The sequence below is a fragment of the Musa acuminata genome, chromosome BXJ3-11 (assembly GCF_036884655.1).
Source record: "Musa acuminata AAA Group cultivar baxijiao chromosome BXJ3-11, Cavendish_Baxijiao_AAA, whole genome shotgun sequence".
Taxonomy (NCBI): domain Eukaryota; kingdom Viridiplantae; phylum Streptophyta; class Magnoliopsida; order Zingiberales; family Musaceae; genus Musa; species Musa acuminata.
This window is the reverse complement of record NC_088359.1, coordinates 4,642,120-4,648,990: the sequence shown is the minus strand read 5'-3', so window position 1 is coordinate 4,648,990 and position 6,871 is coordinate 4,642,120. Positions and strand designations below refer to the sequence as shown.

The 6,871-nt window shown below is 34.8% G+C and overlaps 1 non-coding gene across 1 annotated transcript; it reads left to right on the top strand.

The window, feature by feature from the left end:
* Positions 1-6,499: 6,499 nt before the first annotated feature.
* Positions 6,500-6,604, top strand: LOC135653456 (U6 spliceosomal RNA). Its single transcript, XR_010502420.1, has one exon. It is a non-coding gene; the product is annotated as a U6 spliceosomal RNA (small nuclear RNA).
* The last annotated feature ends 267 nt before the right edge of the window (positions 6,605-6,871 follow it).

The window sequence follows — 6,871 nt, the reverse complement described above, 5'->3', positions numbered from 1 at the left end:
ACTCCCACTAACCTTCTGGTATATGCATTGATCCATGAGATTTTCAACAAATCCGAATGAAGAAATCACTTCATGAAATTTAAAATACCATTGGCGGGAGGCTTGTTTTAAGCCGTATATAGACTTCCTAAGCTTGCAAACTAAGTGCTCACCAACACTAGAGGAGAAACCTTCAGGTTGTTTCATATAAACCTCTTCCTCTAGATCTCCATTAAGAAATGCTGTTTTCACATCCATTTGTTGCAACTCAAGGTCAAAATGAGCAACTAATGCTAAAATAATACGCAGAGAATCTTTCTTTGATACAGGAGAAAATGTCTCCGTATAATCGATTCCCTCTTTTTGAGTAAATCCCTTTGCAACAAGTTTTGCCTTGTATCTCTCAATGTTGCCTAACGAATCTTTCTTAGTTTTAAAGACCTATTTGCAACCAATGGCCTTTGCTTCATTAGGCAACTCTACAAGATCCCAGACTCCATTGCTCATCATGGAATTCATCTCTTCTTTCATAGCATCATGCCACAAATTTGACTTTTTGCAACTCATGGCTTGTGAAAATGTTTCAGGATCATTTTTGGCTCCAATATTATAGTCAGATTCTTGTAGATATACAACATAATCACTAAGAATTGCTGATCTTTTATTTCTAGTAGATCTTCTTAATGTTGTACCAATGGTTCCTTGAGGAACTTGTGGTTCAACTAGTTGTTCAGGAGCTTGTTGTAATTCCTGAACTGCTTGATCTATTAGAATACTATCAACAACTTGTGGAATTTCAATGATTGGTTGTTCAGCACTAGTTTGTACTTGAGGAGTGCTATGAACTATAACCAATCTATCATTTGATGTGGAAGGTTGAGATTCTATATGATCATGTGCGGAAACTATGTTCCTGAAATGATCGCTCCCACTAATCACATCATCCTCAAGAAATTTAGCGTTTCTTGATTCCACAATCCTAGTTGTGTGAGATGGACAATAGAACCTGTAACCTTTGGACTTTTCGGCATATCCAATGAAATACCCACTAACAGTCCTCGGGTCCAGTTTCTTCTCTTGTGGATTATATATCCTGACTTCAGACGGACATCCCCAAACGCGCATATGTCGCAAACTCGATTTCTAACCTTTCCATAGTTCAAATGGTGTCTTTTAGACAGCCTTAGTTGGAACTCGGTTTAATATATACATAGCCGTTTTTAATGCTTCAGTCCACAAGAACTTAGGAAGATTGGAGTTGCTAAGCATACTCCGCACCATGTCCAATAATGTTCGGTTTCTTCTTTCTGCAACACCATTCTGGTCTGGAGAACCAGGCATAGTGTATTGGGCAATAATCCCATGTTCTTGAAGAAACTTAGCAAAAGGACCAGGTGCTTGTCCATTTTCAGTATATCTACCATAATATTCTCTACCCCTATCTGATCTCACAATTTTAATTTGCTTACCACATTGGTTCTCAACTTCAGCCTTAAAGACTTTGAAGGCATCCAATGCTTCATTTTTATTATGAAGCAAATATATATACATATATCGTGAGTAATCATCTATAAAGGAGATGAAGTATTTCTGACCATGTATGTCCATGTCTGGACAACATATATCAGTATGAATTATTTCTAATAATTCTGAACTCCTATTAGCACCCCTTTTGGACTTATTGGTCTGTTTTTCTTTAATACAGTCCACACAAGTCTTAAAATTAGTAAAATCAAGAGTACTAAGTACCCCATCTTTAACTAATCTTTTAATTCTCTCTATGGAGATATGTCCTAATCTCTGATGTCATAATATAGAGGAGTCCTCATTAATATTACACCTCTTAATGCCAGCATGAACATGCATTGAACCTTGAGTATTATCATTTTGTAATAAAATACGATAAAGACTGTCAGACAAAATACCATTCCCAACACAATCAGATTTATATAATAAATGACATGATGTATCTTTAAAATTAAAGGAATATCCAAATGGTACGAGTCTGGAAACAGAAATTAAGTTTCGTGAGAAACTTGGTATATAAAAGGTTCTTTCCAATTTTAAAACAAAACCACTACTTAAAGTTAAAATGCATGTTCCAATTGCTTCCACATGTGAGCCCATCTTATTTCCTGATAAGATGCTTTGCTCACTTCCCACTGGCTTCCTTAGGTTTTGCATACCCTGCAAAGAGTTTGCAATATGGATTGTTGATCCAGAGTCAATCCACCAGGTGTTAATATTAACATTGACCATATTAGATTCATAACATACATATGAGGTTGGTTTACCTTTCTTTTCAAGCCATTATTAGAATTTCGTACATTCTTTCTTCATATGTCCCTTTCTTTTACAAAAGAAAGACCTTGCTTCTTTCTTGATATCAGCTTGGGGTGGTATTTTACCTTTTCCCTACTGATAAGCTTTTTGATTGGCTTGATGTTTGTCAGTTTTGTTCTTCCCTCGAGTGGTTACCATCAATGCACTCTCACCCAATTCCATTACTAACCTCTCTTCTTCTTGAACACACATGGTCATTAATTCATTTGGGGATCTCAATCGGGATCTTCTTTATGGTTTGATCTCCTTTTATATTTGCTCTTTGGTTCTCCCCCTTTGTTGTTCTCAGTCATATTATTATTTTTGATTTGATTTTGTTTTTGTTTTGTTTCTTTTCTCGGATCTTCTTTGCGGTTCTTATTTTTTTGACGGGATTTTGTTCTTAATCTGATTATATTGTTGTTGTCAACCAGATTCTTCTTTCGCATTCTTCATATCTCAGGGTTCCAGTACTACCATCTTGGTTTTGCTCGTTTAGTTTGCTCATATTGCTTTAATCTAGTTTTAAGAATTGGAAAATTCCACAAGATATGAAAGTTTTGGACGTTCGACTGTATGAATAGATGATAAGAATCATGAAATCTTGTCAAGAATTTAAATGAAGGTCTACCGTATGGAAAAAATCACAAAGGTGGCATGAGGGGACATGTCTAAAACCCCTTTATCAGGAAGCTAGTGGTTGCATGTGCTTTGTTTATCTAGCTTGAACAATGATATTTGAGCTAACACAAGCTTGGGAAAATTGATAGAGCTCTTGCTCTATTCTGACTTTCTCCTTATAATAAATATGTAGGACAAGATATACTCTTGTCTCCACAAATGTAACTTAATTGAAACTTTTACTTTAGAGCAGCGGAGCGGATTCCTTTTGAACATAGTTTATTGTGATGAGTTCACAGTAAAGACAATGTATGTGTATATAAATGCTGATGCAACTGTATAAATGTAAGGCAAACAATTTTGATTATTACACATATATCTAATATTAGTTTGATAAATGCTGTTGATGTGTTAATCACTAGTTTTCTTTTCGATTTTGCTGATCAATATTTTTTTCTCAATTATCTTTAGCTAGCTTTACATGCTCTTTTGTGTCTAACATTATCTGTTTCAGCATTTGGTCTTTTTTTTTATTTCGGTCTTTACAGCATAGTTTTAACAAAATACAACCCTGCAGCAATGGAGAGGTACCCTTTGAATTAGTTAGATATGTGCTGTTTTGCTTACTCATCTGCCTACATAATTGAAGTATCTTGATTGTTTGTTAAGAAGTGATTTTACGTACGAAGTATGTATTCACATAATCATGACCCAAAGAGAGCAAATATTTATGTTCATTTGAGATTTATTTTCTTCCTTCCTCTGTTGACCTATTTCCATTTCTCAACTATGATATTGTAGTCTCGAAGTGCTTCACCACATTATTTGAGAACTGTGTCTTACAGATTGGGATTTTCTACTGCAGAAATAGCTGATGTGGAGCTCGAACTTGAGGTGGTGCCTAATCATAAACTAGAATTTTCTGAAGATGGTGTCTGGCCTGTGATTCAACATAAAAAATATGTAGCATGTATTTTGGTACCATAAATATTTTGTACTTCTACTGAGTGCTGTGTGAGATATTTGGGCCACAATGATTGAATTTTGTAACTCGCATTATTTTCTTATTTAAGAGCATCGGTGCATTTTTATCATTAATACATGGTTTTTAATCTATCGGTTGCCTTGGGCTGTGTCAAGAAAAATTGACTTCCTTGCTTTACGACTATAACTAGATTGTTCAGGAGACATATTTTTTGACTAGCCAACTGATAATGCTAATTTATCTTACTATTGGACATGCTTTTTTGTGTTTACTAGTATTGCTTTAGTACATCATGAACCAGTTAATCATCTGTTCTTGACTTTGTTTTATTCTATAGGACAACCAATTATTTTATTCTCTCTAATTTTTTTTTACGAGCTTTAAGAATAAAATTGGCACATTCTTTTGGCATATTGACTGTTTTTTTTTTTTTTTCTTATACTAACTTTATGCTAGCTAATTAATTATCTTGCCATTCTTGGGCTCTTTCTGCTGGTCTACTAGTTTATTGAATCTAGTCCCAGTAACTTTGTTGGAATCGGTTTACTAGCTGCAAAAATGATATGTTTTGCTTCACTAAATAAGATTTAAACATGGGTGCAGACCACTTTACCATACCAAGTTAAGGTTTCTCTTTGCCTACCTAAATATTAAAGATTCCAAGTCATGGAGGATAATCTATCTTTTCGCAAGCCAATACGTGACTATGGTGTTTATAGAGAATGCTTAAACATACTTTTCTGTAAACTAGGCTTTTGATGTGAATGGAATACCAATTCCTAGATTTCGTAATCCAAATTAAGAAGGATGAAGCATGATTAATTAGATAGATGATACAAACTAATATATTTTCATACCGATCCATGTACTAGATCTTGATTATTTTTATGCAAGAAGTCTTAGTAGACATACGGCTCGGTCAGTATATTAGTACCATACTCATGCGACAAATATTACAAGCCATGGGTAAAAGGATTATGAAGTTTGTTGATTTCAACTCAGCTATTTGATATTTTACAGAAAATATTACAATAAATCGAGGTACAAAATAGCGATAATAAATCTTACAAAACAGCACATATCTAACCAATTATTTTATTCTCTCTAATTTTTTTTTATGAGCTTTAAGAATAAAATTGGCACATTCTTTTGGTATCTTGACTATTTTTTTTTTCTTATACTAACTTTATGCTAGCTAATTAATTATCTTGCCATTCTTGGGCTCTTTCTGTTGGTCTACTAGTTTATTGAATCTAGTCCCAGTAACTTTGCTGGAACCGGTTTACTAGCTACAAAAATGATATGTTTTGCTTCACTAAATAAGATTTAAACATGGGTGCAGACCTCTTTACCATACCAAGTTAAGGTTTCTCTTTGCCTATCTAAATATTTAAGATTTCAAGTCATGGAGGACAATCTTTTTGCAAGCCAATACGTGACTATGCTGTTTATAGAGAATGCTTAGATATACTTTTATGTAAACTTGGCTTTCGATGTGAATGGAATATCAATTCGTAGATTTCGTAATCCAAATTAAGAAGGATGAAGCATAATTAATTAGATAGATGATACAAACTAATGTATTTTCATACCGATCCATGTACTAGATCTTGATTATTTTTATGCAAGAAGTCTTAGTATACATACGGCTCGGTCGGTTTATTAGTACCATACTCATGCGGCAAATATTACAAGCCATGTGTAAAAGGATTATGAAGTTTGTTGATTTCAACTCAGCTATTTGATATTTTACTGAAAATATTACAATAAATCGAGGTACAAAATAGCGATAATAAATCTTACCAATTTATCTTGAGCGATTTTTATCAGATCTCTCATGATATGTATTATATATGTACTACATCATTATCTATGAAATATTGTTTGGCATAAATTCGGATGTATTTTTTTCTTAGTTGCTTTCTGAAAGAAAATGTTATCTTCAGGTGGGTGACGCATTTATTGACAAGAGCTACAAATAGTCAAAATCTTCTGCACCATGGAATGGATTACTTGAAAGAAATTGGTTCTGGATGTTAAGGCGTCATATTTTAGTGCAGATTTCTTTTGAAGCGATTAGTGTTTGTGAGTAGCAAACAGATCAATTAAGGCAATTGCATAGAAGTTTTGCACTTGTGGCAATGCAGATTGGGCTGAAATAGTGTGTTCAATCTAATACAACTTGTTGTTGCTGGTAATGGCTCTTCTTGTCCATGCTTACTACTGCATGGATGGGATGGGAGGCGGGTGAGAGCAGTGAAGCTCGTAGATGATTCGAGAATATAACAAGTGTGCTGCATTTGAACCGACGAATATTGCATTGGGGTTCTCGTAAGAAGAAACAAGATAGAGAGAGCACTATCGGTTTTGATAAGAGTTTATTAGGCAGCATAATGGCGTTGTGATGGCTGCTGAAGAAGGGAGTTATTAGCAAGACTTGGCTGGGGTGGGTGGTGCAGAAGAAAGCTTGGGTCGGTGGGTGAAATATAATTATTTTCAATTTAAATATAGTTATTAGCAAGGTTTAGTCCCACATCGTAGTTATTTTCAATCTAACATCTCTTTATCAATGCGTCGATCGGCAAGGATGTTGTTTTTTCGGAGACATTCGATAAATTTGGAACGTGATACAGAGAAGATTAGCATGGCCCCTGCTCAAGGATGACACGCTCAAATCGAGAAATGGTTCATATTTTTTTTCAGATTCACGTTCTCTTTGTTCTTGATTTGATTTCCTATCCTTCCCCTTCTGATTTGATTTTTATTTTTGCTGCTCCCTTTTGCGGACTTCTGAGTTCGCTTCGCTTTAGATCACAGCACCATTCTTTACTCGCATAACGAGCAACGTTATCAGTTACGGCGCCGGCTGAATTGTTTTTTATGTTATCGACGGATACTCTACTCTTCTTCTTGACTCGTTCGACTTCTGCACTCCCATGAATACTTGCTTCTGGTCGAAGACGG